The sequence below is a fragment of the Balearica regulorum genome, chromosome 13 (genome assembly GCF_011004875.1).
Source record: "Balearica regulorum gibbericeps isolate bBalReg1 chromosome 13, bBalReg1.pri, whole genome shotgun sequence".
Taxonomy (NCBI): Eukaryota; Metazoa; Chordata; class Aves; order Gruiformes; family Gruidae; genus Balearica; species Balearica regulorum.
This window is the reverse complement of record NC_046196.1, coordinates 10006161-10024807: the sequence shown is the minus strand read 5'-3', so window position 1 is coordinate 10024807 and position 18647 is coordinate 10006161. Positions and strand designations below refer to the sequence as shown.

Genomic DNA, 18647 nt, shown 5'->3' with positions numbered 1-18647 from the left:
TTTATTTGCACATTGAAAATGTCATGGTGACGTTTAAGTTAGCTAAAGAAGATCTAGTGGGAGATGATGTTCAAGAGATGGATATGTTCAGTATGGGGTATGTTCAGTTGCCATGGTTATTTCATGAAAATATATGTATAGTTAGTTAAGTCTCTGTATAGATTAACTTGCACAATAAATAAAAATATATGGGTGCAAAACTCGTCACATGAAACAAAATCTTTATAATCCTAGGGTTTATGATAATAAATTGAAACTGAAATATATATTATGCACAGATACACAGAAGCAGTGGCAGCTAAGGTAACAGTATTCATCTTTTTACATAAATAGAAAAACAGGTCAGAAATGCAAACCAGGTCAGAAATAAATGAGTTTCTAGAAGCTGAAGTGATGTGATAATCTGAATTTTGGAAATGATCTTGTGACATTCAGAATTACAAATAATGAACTTGGCTCTCTCTCACCTTTAATTTTTTTTGTATCACTGGAAGAGGCAGCAGGAGGAAGGACTAAAGCAATAGAAAAGTGACCATTCTGGTTGTGCAAATGAGCACTTAGAATTAGTTGTTCAGCTGAAGGTAATTTCTCACATGATCTCTTGAATCTTTACTGATTGTTTGTATTTCTGTTTAAGTACTGAATAACCTTGATAACAGAATATGAATAATGTCTGAAAGGGAAATAAGTCTGTCTAGCTATTTCTTGCTGCTAACTGCTTAAAGACAACATTACCTTTACTAGGCTGTCTGACAAAATGCATTAACATGAAATATATATGCTTATGAGCCCCTGTTTATAATGCCTTGTTCTTTCCTGTGGTCTAAAGCAGTAAGGCAATCCATTAAATAGCAGAAGAGGGACAATCTTCATCCTCTTCTGCTCCATCTTCATTTTGGTATTTAACTGTTTGAAGTGTTTATGAGTGTGGAAGCCAAAGCCTCACAGGCTATAGTAGAACTCAGGTTTTTCTGGATTGTAAGAAATTTGGTTTTCAGAAATTACGTTTTTATACTGATTTGGAAAGGTTTGACCAAGTATGAGTTCATAGTCTGTGGTGGTCTGCATAAAATAATGCAAAAATACAATTTGCCTTGAAGGTGCAATAGAATTTTAAATTTGCTACAAATACAGATAGTATGGCAGAGCTTAATAATGCAAAGGTTTTGTCTTTTACCATTGGACACTTTAAACACAGATGTAACATCTCAAATATCAAGTGATGTAGAACAGATGTAAAAAGTTAGTGTTGTTCAGATTGAATGTATAAAAAAGAATGTGATGGGCATTATGTACTATATGACTACTGTGCAATGTGAGCAGCACAGCGTGGCTCTGCAGGGGAATGGATTGAATGCTGTTTAGTGATTTCAAATCCAATATCAATTCCAGAGCAAAGGCAGAGGTCCATGTGTGAGTTCTGGTGATAATGTGGATAATGATTCTGTCAAGTCAAATGCACATGCTGACCAATATAAATGAGTTATCAAGGCCTTGTGAATAATGTCCTGGTGATGAGCCATAAATCAAAGTGCAATCATCAATCCATCTGTGGAGGGAGGCCTAGAATAGTTTAATAGTAACCCTCAAGTTGGTACACATATTAATATGAAAAATAATGAGTCTGCCAACTTTAAGCAGTGGTTTGCTTTGGATAAACACTCTGTTAGAATTTGGGCAGGCTGGTAAAGCCATTTGACAGATTCGTTTGTCATATGAATAATATCTCATTCAGTGCATTAGAACAACTGGCAGTCCCTTATCAATGATAGCAGGTCAGTGTGATGAGTACTATATGATTCTAACAAGTATCCTGCTCAATCGTCATTTTATTAATATAATTATTATCTAATCCTAATTGAATTAATACAGTGTTCTTGCATCTTGGTCATAGACATGGATGATTTTGTTCTTGCTGCAGAAATAAATGGGGTAAAAGGGTGATCTCTGTATCAAAGGGTTTGCAGTCTAAATCCATCCAAGATGAGGCAGTGGACAGACAGACAAACTGAAAACTACAAGAAAAAATGAAGCACTTTTGGTCTGTGAGATAAGCAATAGTCTCAGGACACTAGCAAACTAATCATTGTGAGGGGTTTTTTTTGTCAGCATCACAGAAAAGAAGAATGTTAAAGCAGATTTTGAAGGGGGATAATGCATTACTTAGGCAGATGTTATGGAAGCTCCTCTTAATTGTGGTAGAATGGGAAGATGCTTGTGGGTATTTTTTAGTCTTGCTTCTTAAAGAATCAAGTCTTACAATGTCTCGCCTTCAGTATGGGTTGGGGGAGGGAAGGTTGTCTCTCCAATTGGCTAACTTGAATTTAATTTAATAAAATAATAAGATCTAAAAACTAGCAAGTTCCAAAGATGTCATGAATGTAGGCAGAAAGTCGTCAAGAAGCCTGTTTAATGCCACCATGGAGGGAAAGGCTGAAGCAGGCAGGGCTTCAGTCAGGCAGGCAAAACTTCTGCTTTATTAAACACCAGAGAATCCAAGCACACAATTTAAATCTATAAAAAATAGGCTTCACTAGTTCCAGTGCTCATGCGATCACTTGTTCCTGTTATTAATTTTCCCAGTGGCACTTACTCCAGTGTAGTTTCATGGCTGTACAAGATGTGTTTCATCTACAGCTAAGCCGTGAAAACCTGAACTTTCTATTTATTCCTTTTTTTTTTTTTTTTTTTTTTTTTGTATCACACAGGCAAAAAATGCATTTTCACAAAAGTCAATTTTGCTGTAAGGCAAAAGTAGTTTCATCTTTCCTACTTCCTCCCATCTTATTTTCCCAAACTGTAATTTTGTCTTTGTAAGATAAGAGGTAGTGATAAAATACTCTGACAATAATCATGTCCTTGTGTTTTGGTGCTTGGATCTGGGCTGTCGTCTTTGATATCCTCTCTAGCCCAGCTAGTGCAGTGCACAGCTGCAAGGGTCCATTTTCCTTCCTTACCTCCTTCCCAAGGTTTTCAGTGGCTCCCAGAGTTAGATTCCCAGAGAATGTGCCCAAGTGTAAGTAAAATATTCTTAAAACTCTTTTTAATAGTTCCTGTACTATAGACATTACCATCAAGCAGATATTTCCACACAGGGAGTCCTGCTCACTCAAACCCTTGTTCTTACACCCAGAAGTAGCCTTATTGACTTTAACAGCATGGAATTGAAACCCCCAAAACCTAATGAAAAGCAAAAGAGAAAGCAAACATTAGTGTTAGATTTTTGAAATTTAACTGTTTGTTCCAAATTATTCTGTATAGGCAATCTTCTAAAAAATAGGAGGTGTTAATGCAGCCAGCATAAAAATATTCCTGCAAATATATTTTGTTTTAAAATACATATTGTTCTCTATCCTTCCATGTGCGCTTTTATTATGAAAAAGTATTTCTGTTGCTTGTGAGGTTACTACATTGAGAAAATTACCAACTAGGCACTGTAATTACTTTAGGAGAGCACCAAATAAGACTGCTTCACATTATTTAGACAATTTGATTACTCTTACTCATGATTTCAGAATGTGATAATCTAAGTGTTGCTTTAACTTGAGTGCTCAACCATCCTCCACAGTGATTTATACAAACAAATGAAATGTCAAGTTGAAACATTCCAGATTTAGATCTTCTGAAGCTCCATGTTGCTGCACTTTGTTATAGACAATCTGTAAACCTCCTTACTAGCTAATGTATACTAGTACAGTTTTGAGTAAACCATCAGGTTTCTGCATTGTCTCTAAATTTAAGGCAAGACCACTCAACTTCTCTGCAACAATAGAACTTCATAAGAAAAACGGTCTTAACATTAACCATATACACAAAAACACCTGCAGTACTTTTTGCCTTCTGGAGAAAATTACAAATCTAGCTAATACAATCTATTCTCAACAAAATGTCCTCAGACCTTCCTCCTAAGGGAAATGTGAATTAGCAACATAGCAATGAAATAAATGGCTGCATATCAAAACATTACAAGGAAACATGCAACTGGGAGTCTAGAAAAATGCTGTTCTGCAGTTAAAAAACCTGAACAAAAAGCTCGGGTGTTATTTTATGGCAAAGAAGAGCAGATGCATCTTTTTCAAAACAGCCCAGTATTCATAACAGGGTGATACAGTGAAATATGCACAGTCACAAGTATAGAGAATATCTATATACAATAGGAAAAAATTTTATTATTCATCTGTCATTGTAAAAAGATTCCATATTTGGTGTGAAAAATGTTCATGTCAATACATGAATGTATCTAGCTTCTTGGAGTCAGACTTCAATACTTCCTCACTTTCCTAATGGAATGGGGCGCTGGATTTCATCCAAAGACTAACAGAATCAGTCTGACTTTTGTTTATCGTTTGTAAGTATGGGTCTTGAACTCTTTTTGAACATTTAAAACTGAGAAGGTGTTGTGAAATGGGGCCCCAAGCCTAGTCTACCTATAGTACATCTTGTTTGTGTGAAAACAAGTGGGATATTTCAAATGCCAGCTACCAACTAGACAAGACAGTTAAATATATTTTAACTAGATTATTTTTTTAATTCCACTTGGAGGCCAAGGGAAGAAATGTATATTGTTCATTCAACTTCCCTTTCGTGCTGACAGATACTTGGAATTCCCACAGTGGGACAGAGCCATATGTGTTAAAACTGTCTTTTGTCCAGTGTAAATTGTGGTGTAATTCCAGAAGTACCTGCAGTTCCTAGCATATCATTGAAATGGGATGTTGCTGTCTACCTACTGAAGCTTCAGACTAACAGTATTGAATAAATACCCAGAAAAGCTGTATAAGCTCTCAAGTGTAATACATACCTGACCTCTTTGTCTCCAGAAATGAATTATATCGAGTTTAGATTTCTACGTCCATTCTTTCTTACATCTAATTAACCAGCCTGAGCTTTAACTTCTTAACTTCAATAGTGCATGACAGATTGGAAGAGGATTTCTGTACAGGCTGTGTGGATGGGTGGTGATCAGATATTCTCAAGGTCAGACAACAGAATAACAAATCAGCAATATCCATATTTTATTGAGCAGTAGTGAAACACTGCTGCTAGAATGCAGAGGGACTTACAGAAGTTTTACTGTGTTGCACTCTTTGGAGTGAAAATTTTGTGTAAGATTTGGGGGTTTATTTTTTTCAGTATGCATACAATGCATTGAGATTATAGTCTTGCAGTGGAGAGGAGGAGGGGGTGGCAAACTTTGCACTTGCCTTTGCTGAACTTCACAAGGTCCTTGTCAGCCCGTTCATCCACCTTGTTGAGGTCCCTGTGCCCAGCAGACTGTCCTCCAGCATATTGCCTCTCCCCCCCTCCCCCGGTTTGGTTCCACTCACAAACTGGTGCAGGATGCACTCTGCTCCATGCTCCAGATGAAGAGGTTAAACAGTATCAGACCATTGTGGAATATCACTCCTAACCAGCTGCCAGCTGGGCTTCAAACCACTGACCGCTATGCTTTGAGCTCAATGATCCAGCCAGGTTTTACAGCCACTGTAGTCCACTCCACCCATCCAGTCTGTATCATCAGCCTGTCGTAAGAGAAGGGAAGGAAGGGGACACAAGTAGCACTGGTGGCATTTGCACTGAGAGGATGTGGCCGGATGGAGAAGTGGTTGATGCGAGGCAGTATACTTGAGGACTGAGGGCAGGAGAGCAGTTTGATAGGCAGCTCGACAGGCAGTTGAGCTAAAGAGGCTTTTTTGTAATGGGGTTATAAGACAGCAGTTGTAAATACAGACGTAAATCAGAAGAGAGATAGAAGTTAAAGATCAAAGCAAAGAGCAGGGAATGAGGGAGTATGGGAAGATAGATACGGGATGGAAAACAAGTTAAAATGAATAGATATCAAGGAGTTAGGCAGCTTCGATCTATGATAAATAAACAAGGTTCAAGACATACTGAAACTGAGAAATCATTAATTCCAAATTTCCTCTATGTAATGCAAGTATGCACAGACCTGTGTGTAAGGCATTTTGCTACCAAGCTGCCTCTTAGGACTGAGTATCTGAAACTGGATGGGATTTATCTAACAGAAGTTCAGGTGCTGCGTGGCATATTAGGTGAATTAATATGCACAACATTGCATTTTCTCTTCCAAATTAATAAACAGCACATTCATTTCTTTTCTACTAATTGAATGTTTAACTTGTTTGTCTAAAGCCAGTGATAGGTCAATAAGAGGTTAGGAATAGATATTGCTTGTTTTCTCCAGAGCCCTGAACCATCGCTGGGTTTCTATTTCCTCCAGCCTGTCTCATTGTGATACTATTTTGCAGACAGATGAAAGAGTTTCTTTCATTATTCAAACAAAAGGGCAAGTAAAGAGTTAGGAAACTGATAATTATATACAAACTTTTTCCCCAAGGGCAAAAGAAAAAAAAAAATCAATGTGTTGCAGTTTCTTTCAATATAATTAGTGACTTAATGATGAGAAAATTAGTATACATACTTCATTTTCAGGACTAAACTATGGACGGAGTTTGTAGCTAGAGGATACTTTCTCTTTATATCATTCTTATGGCTGGCTAGGGCATCTGAACAATGGGAAATGAGGAAATGACTTAGCGCAGTTTAAAAAATTAGATCATTTGAGACATATTTCTGGGCTACTTTATTTGTGAGCTCATTTTGTTATTGCTGCTTGAATTTCTTGTTTGCTTAGGTTGAAAATTCTTTAAGACCAACAGGAAAGCTATGATTATAATGACTACTGGAGTAATCCAAGAACTACCTCTGAAATTTTAAAATGATTTTGGTACTGAGGTTGGAGTTTCTTATCACTTTAGAAACCTAAAGGAGTCTTGTTTTCTTATGCACCATCAGTACTCGCTGGAGAGAGCAAATCCTTTTGCTAGCAGAATATGAATTTGGCTTACAGAATATGAATCAGGTTTACATCATTCTCTCTTTATTGACTACATAAGTTGTGTGTAAATTTAGATCACTGTCTCTTATTTGGGGGAGAAATTAATCCCCTTGCTTAATGACAAACTCATTAATAGTACTCAGCGGGGTAGAGGCAAAATAGCTGCCTACAGGGATTTTGGAAGAAATGGGGTGGATATGACTTCAAAGTAGGGAAGTTCTTTATAAGGGCATCAGTGAAAGTCTCTCTTAAATACATTTAATGTGAAGGCACCTGGATTAACCATGTGGTACTGAGAAAACACCTCCTCTATAGTGAGCAGAGAGCTTGCTGGACATTATTTTCTTACTCCTGCTAAGGCAAGGAGAAAAGCTATCCACTTCTCACTTGAGGACTTGCCCTGGCTCAGCAGCCCTCTCACTTGCAGCCATGGAACCACCGTTGAAAGAGCAAGAATTCTAGCTGTGTGGCAATAATTTTGCTCTCCTCTTTCTTAGATATGCTGGGTGTCTGTGATGGAGAATAGACCTGTGGTGAACAAACCTTTCTATTTGTTGAATAATCCTTTTCGTGAGCTGCACAAGGAAGTCAAGAGGAAATACTTGTTCTACATTTCTGCAGTATCTGACAATGCACTGCTGTGACCTGGATGGAAGGCTCTCTTTTGAGCCACCTATGTCCACTATTTCTATCTGTATCTTGAGCATGGAGACTAAGCCACTATAAGCTGGCTTTGAATTATTAATCCTTTTCTATCCTCTTTACTTTCTCATCCACTATCTGCCAATATTGTCTCTTGGCTTCCCTGCCAATATGTGAAATCACGCTACCATATTGCTAGCTCCAGGCTCCACCCTTTCTTTGCACTCCCTAATCCCTTCCTGCATCCATTTCACCAATTCTGTTTGGTTTTGCACAACTTTCCCTCTTACCATTAGAAACTCATCTCTTCTTTCTCTTGCAAGAAAAGGAAGCTTTTTTTTTTTTTTTTATCCCTTCCTTAACTTAGACATAATTCCATCAGTCCCTTTAGAAAAGTCAGCATCTGTTAAGCTTGGGCTGATGCAGAAGAATAAGAAGTAGTAGGTCCTGAGCCCTGCCCAGGAAGGCCAACAGTCATTGTTACAGGAGGAGACATCATGAGGTATTCCTGCTCAAGAATAGGTGGGTGAAGGTGTGTATACAAAGAGAATGTGCACCTGGATATACTCACTTACAGAAGGGAAGTTCACCTAAAGTTTAGCAGCTGCTAAGGAAATGGAGGAAGCGGTGGGTGAAGTCACTTCGTAATGCACAAGCAAACAAACAGTGACAAACATGATATGCAGAGAAGTGTTAACAGGGTCTGGTGGCTTGTGAAAATTGCAGTTGGTTAAACTGTACGTAGTCAGTCAGTGCATGGGAATGTACAGTAAGTCAATGGAAAGAGAACAGCAGTTGGGGGAAGTGCAAAGTGCAGAGTTTGGTCTGGGCTCTGAGTCTGACACTTTGGGGTCAAAGATCCATTTGTAAAATTTGCTAATGCTGAATTCTTTCTGTTGTTTCCTTTGCTTTTTTTCCATTATGGTTACAGCTTCTGGAAGTGAAATGTGCTGAAACACAGAGGGCAATAATTTGAGAAAAGGTTCCTTTTAAAGGGTAATCTAGCAAAATGTGAAGGCCAGAGATGTTTTTACAGGTTTGATTTACAGGATATGTGCCATTACTTATGGGGCAGAATCCCCAAAAAGGTTCAGTGACATTTAAATAAACTAATAGATGAAGGGTCATTCCTCTGACTCAAAAGCAAATGAAAAGTGCTATGACAAATGGACATTTTGTGCACTCCAGTAAGAGTACAGTGAGGATATTTCATTTAGATAGAAAGAAAACACCGGATAGTCCATGAACTAAACAGTCATTCTTTGGATGTTCCTTTCTACAGGAGAGTGGATTTATGACTTAAATTAATTCATCTCATGAAGGGCAATGGTAATTGAGACCTCTTTGTATGTTTTATAGTGTGAATACTAATGTAATTAAATGCTTAAAATTAAGAATAGATAAAAACTTGATCTGACAGTAGTAACACTGCAAAGACAAATTGCAGTGCACATAGGCAGTGTATGAATCTGTGATTAATTTATACAGCCGTTTATAATGCACTAAATATCAGCATGCCAATTATTATGGAAACAAATTGTGTTTATATTAGCATGTCTGAGGTGATCATTGATCCCAAATAGCATTATTTGAAGACTAATAGAGAGAATAATGAAGGAATAACATTCTGCCCTGCAGCTGTCCAATGTGTTTCAAAACGGAAAGTGAAACTGGCACATTTTGGGTTTTATTGATTTAATCCAGAAGCAAACAAAAAAGCTGCCTCACTTTTCATCAGTAAGATTTTCTTGTTCTTGTCACAAGCAAATAGCTTCTTTCATCACCACCACCACCAACATGAAAGGCTCTGGGAGGGGCATGGAACAGAAAGTGGAAAGGCAAATCTTTCTTGTTCTGAAATAAAGTCATTAGCTGGGCTCTCACTCCTTCAGAAGATGGAGATGAACTTCAGTGGAAATTCTTCTTTAAAAACTAAAGAAATTTACTGAGGAATGAGTGATTATTGAAAATACACATATTCTTTTATTTTATTTATTACTTTTGCTCAAAGTTCCTGAAGTAGTAGAGTAAGGCTTGCTGCTTATGATTTTATTTGCTCTTTTTTGTTGCTAAGATCTGGTTCTAATAATTACTATGATAAGTAAAATTTACAGTTTTTTCTGATTCTAAAGTAGTATTGGAGTAAAGGTGGTGTTTGAAAAGATCTTGAATTAGATACTGTATAATAGAAAGAGAGAATATATCCATCAAAATCAGATTTTGATGGATACATTAAACTGTAGACTAAACAGTTGGGGCTGTGATATCCTCTCTTCTTTTTCCATTTTTGGTTTAAATTTCTATACTGGAAGCCTTCAGTTCATAGCAAGAAACTACAGTCAGTTTATTCCTGATAAAATAAACTACAGAATTCAGCAATGATATTGTTGAATGCAATGATATCATGACTGTGATACCTGCAGAATATATCCAATAATAGGAATGTGTCATAATTGTCTGAAAGAAGTGATGAAGCAGCTGCAGTTCTTCCACTGGAGAGAAAAGAAGCAGTCAGAAAATACTGAGGAAAAAAATCAAGCAAATACAATTGTCTTTTTAAAATTACTGTTCCTCTCCATGTGAGCTCCAATCGTCCTAACTGCTTAATGAAATGGACACATTTGCATTTGGTTTTTGAGGGGAAGCCTCAAAACTGCATCAAAATTTACTTTAACAGCTTGTTAATGTCAACCACAGCTTAACACGGAGGCATTTTGTAAGATAACTTTAATTAGTCAGGACACGAACCAAGCTATGATACAGTATCTCCAGAACCACCAATGGGGAAGAGTTTGATCTCAAGAGATATATAATGTTAGATTGGTCAGAGAACTAGAAAATACCTATCTTTCAGCTTGGCAATATATAGACTGGAAAACATTAATTGACCTGTTTTAAGATGGCCTTATGCAGCCTTCCAGTTCTGGATGTGTAATCATATGTTCACAAGTACTTGCAGTTATGAGTCCCTAAGAAACCAGGTTATGATGATCAGGTGATTAAGCCATAAATATTATTCTTGGCTTACAGTAAATAACCTCTATGAGACGAGATGTCATCTTTCAAAATCAGGCCTAGTTGCTTAGACCCTTGCCAACTTTCTGAAGTGCTTCACATGTCCTATGGAGGCTGGTTATGGTATTTTTCAGACTTGTCTTTAATGTTTTGGTCAATGAAATTCTTTCAATAATATAACATCAAGTTGGTTAAGCACTTCCTAGGGAGTTGTGCTTAATTTTTTTTTCTGATGACAGTTCTTTGCCCCTCTTCTTGTTGCCTCAATAAAGGCTACTCTTGAACAATTCACAGCTTATCTTGTCAACAATAAGCAAGAATCATAGAATCATAAGGGAAGAGACATATTCTTTTGCAGACTATAATTTCTTGAAATAATTAACATGACTGATTCTAGTCAAGTTTGCCTTGACATTTTGAGAATATAGCATGGGAATTAAAACACAAGGGGAATTTTCCATTTCCCTTAATTTTCTCAGTAGACCTGTAGGTAGGACATAAAAACTGTTTTCAGAGACCTAGTTTCTTACTGTTGAAGTTCTTAGTTTGGGAGCACAAATCCCTTTTTGGGGTGCCTTTGTTTTTAAATAATTCTTTAATTTTGAACTGCCAAGAACTGTACTGAGATTTCACGGTTTTATCTGCTTTAGCCCAGCTGAAGAGATGTGATAAATACAACCTGTTAAGCACCACAATAAAACATACAAAGCTATAGAGGGAAAAGACTGAAATGATAGGCTATAATCAAAGGTGAAGGGAAATGTAGTGCCATGCAAATATCTCTGAGAAATTTGTTAAACAAACTCAAGCTTTTGTATAATTAGATGACAAGATTTATTTTAAACTATGAGGTATGAGTGTGACAGCACTATAATTTGTCTTAAGTAATTTCTTCACACCCAACAAGACACAGTCTTCAGAGTTCAGTCCTGCTATGCATTTCTTAAAAATAAAACCAAACATTTTTTACACCTAAATTGGATATGGAAACTGAAAGAAAGCTTGCTAAAAGGCAGGTTTGAAAATTCCTTTTAAGATTAAAGAGATTACTTGATTTAGTGAGGTAATTACTCATGGTTTGCTATCTGATTTCCTCTAAAATAATCTTGTTGACAGCTCTTGTTTTATTTTTTCATTGTGAAGGGATGTGTACACACAGAGCTAGCTTAAACATTTTGGGACAGGGCATCTATCTCTGGTTCTCCCTTCACTCCTTGTGTAACCCATTGCTGGCCAGAATAAACAGTACAGAATGAAAGAGCTCTCCTTCACAGGGGACAGTTAAAGGGAAGACATTTAGAAGTAGTATTGCAGGTACTATCCTTCTCATTTTCCCTGCTGTGAAAGGGGAAAGAGGGACGTCAAGAATACTGTTAAATCCAGTGGTCCTAAAGTCTGCCATGCTAATGACATTATTATTGTAATTTCTGTGAAGGCTAAATATAAAATCCCTGTTTACCACATCTATTCGTTTGCCACACTTGTTTTAAATTAGTTTTCTAGGAATATTTCATAATAGCAATGTCCCAATATGCTTTGGCACTTGCCTGAACACAAATGCGAATGATGGTAATGCATAGTTGGGTCGCGCTCTTGCTGCTTGTGGTGTCTGTGGCAGAGGACCAGGAGTGAGATGTCTGTGTCGTATTGTATATTGTTGCACTGATTCTTTACAATGACTGACTCTGCGAACAATTCAGGGAACATACCCAGGCAGATGGAGTTTTGTTTCCATGGCTCTAAATTGCTTTCTACAAATATTTGTGCCAGTCTATTGAATGCTTATGGCAAGGTGAGTCAGTGTGACCATAGCAAATGTCCATAAATATCAGAGTGAATATTTATGGCAACTTTTTGCTGTATTCATGCAGCCTAATTATAACATATGCCTACATTATTTGTGACATTTTGAGCTCTTCTGGTTTATTTCCTATTGTTTCCAGATTCTAGTACATTGTAAGCAAAAATACTTGCTGGCAGCACAAAACTCCTCTGTTTTCAGTGATCCATCTGCCATTTGGAATAGTTTGTTCAGAGGTCGAGTCAGAGACCCCTTCTTTGTGTGCCAGCTTTTTTCCCTCTGTAAGCTGTGATGAGCTTTTCCTTTCTCCTTATACTCTGAGTGCTTTCATTCTTGCCACAGGGTCTTTTAAAAACTCTGCATCCATCACTGATATGTCATGAGGAATTTGAAACTTCATTGAAAGGGAAGATAATCGGCTTTATGTTATTTGCTTATGTTTTTGGTGTGTTTTATCCTAACTAGATAGAGCTGTTCTGAACCAGTGGCGATCCCAAAGGAAATCAGCTGATTCTTTATGGTGACATAGCCTTCCTGACAAAATAAAGCATCACCGCTCTGTAGCTTAACTCTCTGGAGGTAGCGCTCATACTCACAAAACTAGAGCTGTTATATATTCATGAAGCTTTGAATTCATTAAATGTGAATCTGTTGTCTTGTCAAGTCCCTACTAAGAAATGTTAAAATTCAGCCAGATGTCTGGTGTTATCTCCCCCATTAAAAAAAAAACAAAAAAAACCCAAAAAAAAAACCCAGATAAAATCTTTAATCTGTGAAGTTGATAGTCAGTGAAGTTCAGTACTTCTAAAGTCCGTTCAGATACCTGGCACTTCCCATGGCTTTGAACACAATTATTATGGTTGGGTCAGGAATTTTCACTCAGCAAGTTTTTTCTCATAAAATGATGTCTGCCACAGTTTATTAGTTGAACCCATGAATATATGACACAGTTGCTAGTACTGTAAGGCTGCTATTCTGTCACTCTTGGTAGTGGAGTGATACAACTTCTGGTAGCAGATTTTGTGGGTGTTCTTAGCAGAAGAACGTCAATACTCAGAATTTCTGACTTCAGTTCTTTGTTCTGGATGGAAATGTGCATTGATAGATCTTGCTGTCCTCGTTCTCAGAACTTACAGCTGAAGGATAAGATTGTAATAATGGCTGCCCTAGGCTTTTAGTCCTAATGTTGATAGCTCAGAAGCCTGGAAGTCTGATCTTAGTTCTACATAAGGAATCTTGTATCCTGAAGAGCCTTGTCTTCATGTTGAGTTTACTACTTTGTGATGGTGAACCCAGCAGCTCTTGGACCACTAACTCAAGCTAGGAGTGTCAGATTTTCTTCTCAGCAACAAGCCTCAAAGCCTTGGATTTCCACAAATTTGCTCAGAGCTTCTTGCACTAGTGTGTGTGGAGTCTTTGGCTCTGGGGATAGTGCTTTCAGCTTACTCTTGTATCTCAAGGACAGCCAAAGAGCCCCTGAAGTTCACAGCCAATGGCTGTGGCATTTCTAAATGGGAGACAGAAACGGAAGTTTTCTTGGTGTTCTAATATTTTTAGTGTTTTTCTTTAGTTGAACATTCTTTATGCAGAATCTAAGCAAAAAAAACTTATGCATGATGCAAAATCTAAGCATTTCAAAATGTTGGCATTTTCCTCTTGAAAATAATCCTGGTTGCATCTGTACAAGCAATAACCAGCACTTCTCAGCTGCAGACTAGGAAATCCTGTCTCACCAGTGCACAGATACCAAGCTTCTATCATGACACTTTCTTGAATTTTCTTCTAGCAGAACCTCTGTCTGAGGGGCAATAGCAGTTAAATGACTAAGAAAGATTTCCTTAGGAAATCCTACTCCTCAAGAGCCTGTTGAGATGTTCATCTTCAGCCTGCTTCCTTATTTTGGACTCTAGACAGCACTGTAAAAGCAGACTGGGATACCTTACATCAAAAGACATTTTCAACACCAGTGGTTGCTTACCAGTTCAGCTGCTCATAAATCATTTAGAGATCCTCCTGCTGAACACATCTTTCAGACAGGATCCCTGATGTTACTAAACTCAGCTATACAAGCCCTCCCAGGCAATCCACCCCAACAACAGCTTGTTTGATCAAGTGTCTGCTTTAGACTTTTTTTAGCATGAAACCTCTATGTGTTTTCAACAGAGTTTAGGTAGAGAATCCTAGATTTATATTTTGAAGTAAGTATATGTTGCATTCAGCTCTATCTTATTGCAAACTACAAAACCAAATCAACTAGTGTTCAAAAGAATGAGGTATTTTGCAAAAAACCCAACCAACACAAAACCCTCAGAACTTGGGAAATGCAAGATTTGCAACCTTAATTCAGTCACCTGTGCTTCTGAATTACGAAATACAAGTGTATGTGGCATGTAATCACAATGCCTACATGCAGGGGAAAGCTGCTGCTTATTCCTTAACTCTGCCACTCCTGACTTCTGAATGCTTGAATTTACAGCATTAGCAATTCACTCTTTTTGAAGCATGCTATCTGCAATTCTCTCCAAACTCATGAGTTGTCTAAATTTAGATAAATTTTCCATCTTCTTCACGCACTTAATTGATGTAAAACATCAGGCCATTATTGTAAAACAGAGGGTACTAGAATTTCTCAATAAAATGGAAAAAATTACTGTGGTAAGAACAATGTATCTTCTGCATAAATTATTCTCTAAAAAAGCTGAATCATTTTTGCTGAAACTTAAAAAAACCAACAAACCAAACACCAAAAACCCAAAGAACCTGGAACAGAAAATGTCACCCAGAGCAATTAAAGTGTAGAAGCCTATAAGGAACTAAAGCAGAGTCTTATGACAGAAAGTATCTAGGCAGGCTTAGCTGAACATCAGAGCCAGTATCACTTACCTTTATATAGTTGTTATAATCTAAGTATCACATACTAAAGCAGAGAAATTGTCAGCTACTATAATGTCCCATACACTTTGGCAAATGGTAACCTAGTTCAAACTGATGAACGTGGGATTAGTTATTGCTATTAATGCAGTATGAACTTGGAGCCACTCAGCTCAGAAAATGATCCTACAAAGATTGCAGGTGTGGAATGAAGCACACTGTTGCACAGCATTTTAGGACAGGATGTGCAACAGATGCTGTGCTGTACATTTCTGATGAACTGGACATGGCTGGACAATAAGAGGTAGCAAAAGGGTACGTACCTAGTGAGACTAGTGAGTTACGGTGATGCCGAAAGCGTCATGGTAACAGCACTACAAAAGGATGTATGCAATTTTTAATGGAAACCTAAAGAATAATACTGAATAATTTTGGAATCAGAGAGAGCTTGTGCAGACTACCGGGAGATACTCCTTCTATTTGATTTGCTAAATTACAGCACAGGGTTTCCTTCCTGTGAATGTATGTAGGTGATGAAAGGCTTTCTGATATCGCTCAGGTATCTTTTCTGCATATTCTGTCTTACAAATAATTATTTTGAAAAATAATTATTTTTCAAAATTATTTTTCAAAATAATTATTTGCATTTGAAAAATGCAAAATGAGATAAAATATCTGGAGAACTTAATTTTTAATCTATATTAATATTTCAAGTGAAAAGTACAAAAAAAGCATTTAAAAGCTGTTTCAGGGAAACCTTTTTACATGTGCTGTATCTAAGCTCCCCATGACACTGAGCCCAAAATTATTGTCTCTGCACTGTGCACCTCACTGTCAAAGAAAAACATGACTCTTACTCATACCCCTAATCATTTTCTTCTGAGGTGGAAACATGACAGGCCAGTAAGATTTTCAAAAACATTTAGAAAATGAATATAATTGTGGGGAGTTGAAATAAATAAGGCCTTTTCTTCCCACTGCCTTCACAGAGACACCTCTCCCTGCTGCGTAATTACCTCTCTGCCTAGCACTATGCTATGCATCGAAATAAACTTAGATATTTAATAATCTAAAGGTGCTTCCTCTGCAAGAAGTGATAAATGTTTTATGGCTGAGTACTTTTTAGCACCAAAGTCTAATTTTTAGCATTGCTGTCAGTGTTAGATCTTTCTAAAATAGGAACAAAAAGGAATTTTCTTTAGTCTGCTAACTCAGGTTAATTATTAGGCTTTGGAACATCTTTTATCATATAGTAGAGACAATTTACCACCTTTACCAACACGGTAGCTGTTCCTATCTTACTGTAGGTATTCTCCTGAGTAACAACATTGTTAAGTTGTATCTCTGCAAGGTGTTAAGTAGTGGTTTATATCATGCTAGCTCACTTGTTTGGAAAACATAAATACAACAGAAAATGTCAATACCCATCTACACAGATGCCATGTTTAGTTGGTTACATCTATGTGAAGGGAGTGCTGAGATGCTGCCAAACAGAAAAGTGATGTGAAGCAGAATGCAAATCCCAAATTCTCAGAGTGCAGACCAACGTGCTTATCAATTCTAATTATTACTTAACCAACATTCACGTGTCTTTTTTTAATTCCTTATTATCATCTAAATCTAGTAAATCCCAATTAGAGAGAAGGAGCAAATTGGAAAGGCTGGTCTGTAAAACCAACAAATGACAAAACCATGAAAAATTGTGTGCAACATGTTGTTAAGGGATTGTTCATAAATCTTGTCTTTTAAGAAGATTCACTGGTCAGGTTCAACTTGTACTCTGACCGTGCAAGTTTACTCCTTTTTTCTTTTTTCCCCCCTCTTCTTTATTTCTCACAATTTGGAGCATCCCAAGTGAAAAGATTTCAGAGTCTAGAAGTGTCATTATAAATAGAACTGTGTGCCCCCCCTCCACCTCCCTAATAATCTTATTTCAGTGCTTTAAATAATCAGCCTCCTTTCTTTGGATCTACAATTTGTAGAGGGCTGAAGATTCTGTAATGTTTCTCTGTAGCCATCACTTCATGAGAACATATACTCTAAGCATCCAGAAATTTTCTGTTTCTCTTGATTAATGCCCAGAGTTGGAGTCTGTCCCTCACCTACTATAAGTTCTGGGTAAACATGACTTCGAGATTCAGTGCCTGGTTTTGTTTTGTTTGGGTTGGTTTGTTTGTTTTGTTTCCCCCCCCCCCCATGAAGTATATATAAGACTTGGTATTAGATTCAGGATTATGTTTTCTGAAACTGTAGCTTTTGAGAATTTTTACACTGTATATAGAAGACTTAAAATAAATTTCTTTTGTTTGTGAGCCTATGATTTGTGGGTGGGTCTAATGGTTTGACAACTAGGTGATCAAACTGCATTTCTGAGGCTGTAAAAGTGAACCAGACAGCAGCCTAAAACACAATTCAGAACTTCATCTTTGTAGAATACTTTGTCTTCAACAATTTATTTTGCTGGTTCCTATTGTGTTTAGTTGCAATGCCACTAAAACCATTATTTGCAGCATGCTATTTTAACTTGATGTGCCGGAATGGGTAAATCTGAGGCTGTACAGGATAATGACAATGTCGTTTTCAAGGCGCTCTAAATGATATGGAAGATAACTTGAACAGATATTAGTTTCCCACTGTGCTCAGTTGTTACACAGTAGCTAATTAAAAGGCAGTTGACAAGCACATAAGACAAGCAATGCTTGTTGGAGTCCTTAGCAAGCTGAAAAATAATCTAATAACCCTAGAATTAATTTAGACTCAAATGTTTTCATTGCAAATGGTTAATAAGCTGATGGTTGAACTGGTGTGCTCAGACACTTTTCTACATGAAGTAGTACATGACCAGTTTAACTTTTCTCCAATGTAATAAAATTATACAAATCTAAATTATACACACGTTCCCAAGTTCCTAGACTTCATTAAATACTAGGGGATTAAAAACTTGTATAAATTAATCAATGTGCTATAATCCTAAAAATTATAAAATGAGCCCTTGAGGAAGTAATGTAATACTAGCTTTTTAATTAGTGTGACACCAGAGATTCATTGTTCTATAATGTAACTCATATGTTTATGAATTGTATTATCATTTTAAAACAGAAAAAAAACCACAGCGGTTTTACTGTTTGCAAGTAGGTGGTAGGTGCTTATGGATTTTGATCCTGTAAACACATCTTTATCTTCATCTTCTGCTCACACAGGTAAACCTATGCTAGTGAGTACAGTATTATCTTATGATTATTGGGTCTATTTTATCAAGATCTCCATAAATAATCTTTCTGGATGCCAGAAACCCTACTGATAGCAATGAAGTGCTAGTAGTGCTTAGAATATCAGGTGCAATTTTAGTATGAAAATGTCAATTATTTGTTTTTTGGAGTAAAGGTGGAAGCCAGTATTAGGTACAGTCAGTTTTGAGAAGTGCTTGCTATGTCATTTGACATACTGTATGCTCGCAAG

At 37.1% G+C, this 18647-nt stretch overlaps 1 long non-coding RNA gene across 1 annotated transcript in view; it reads left to right on the top strand.

The window, feature by feature from the left end:
• The first annotated feature begins 507 nt into the window (after positions 1–507).
• The window catches only part of LOC142603705 (uncharacterized), a 61992-nt gene continuing 43852 nt past the window's right edge, over positions 508–18647 (top strand). Inside the window, exon 1 of the long non-coding RNA XR_012837600.1 lies at positions 508–581. This is a non-coding gene — a long non-coding RNA (uncharacterized LOC142603705). The remainder of the gene's footprint in view (positions 582–18647) is intronic.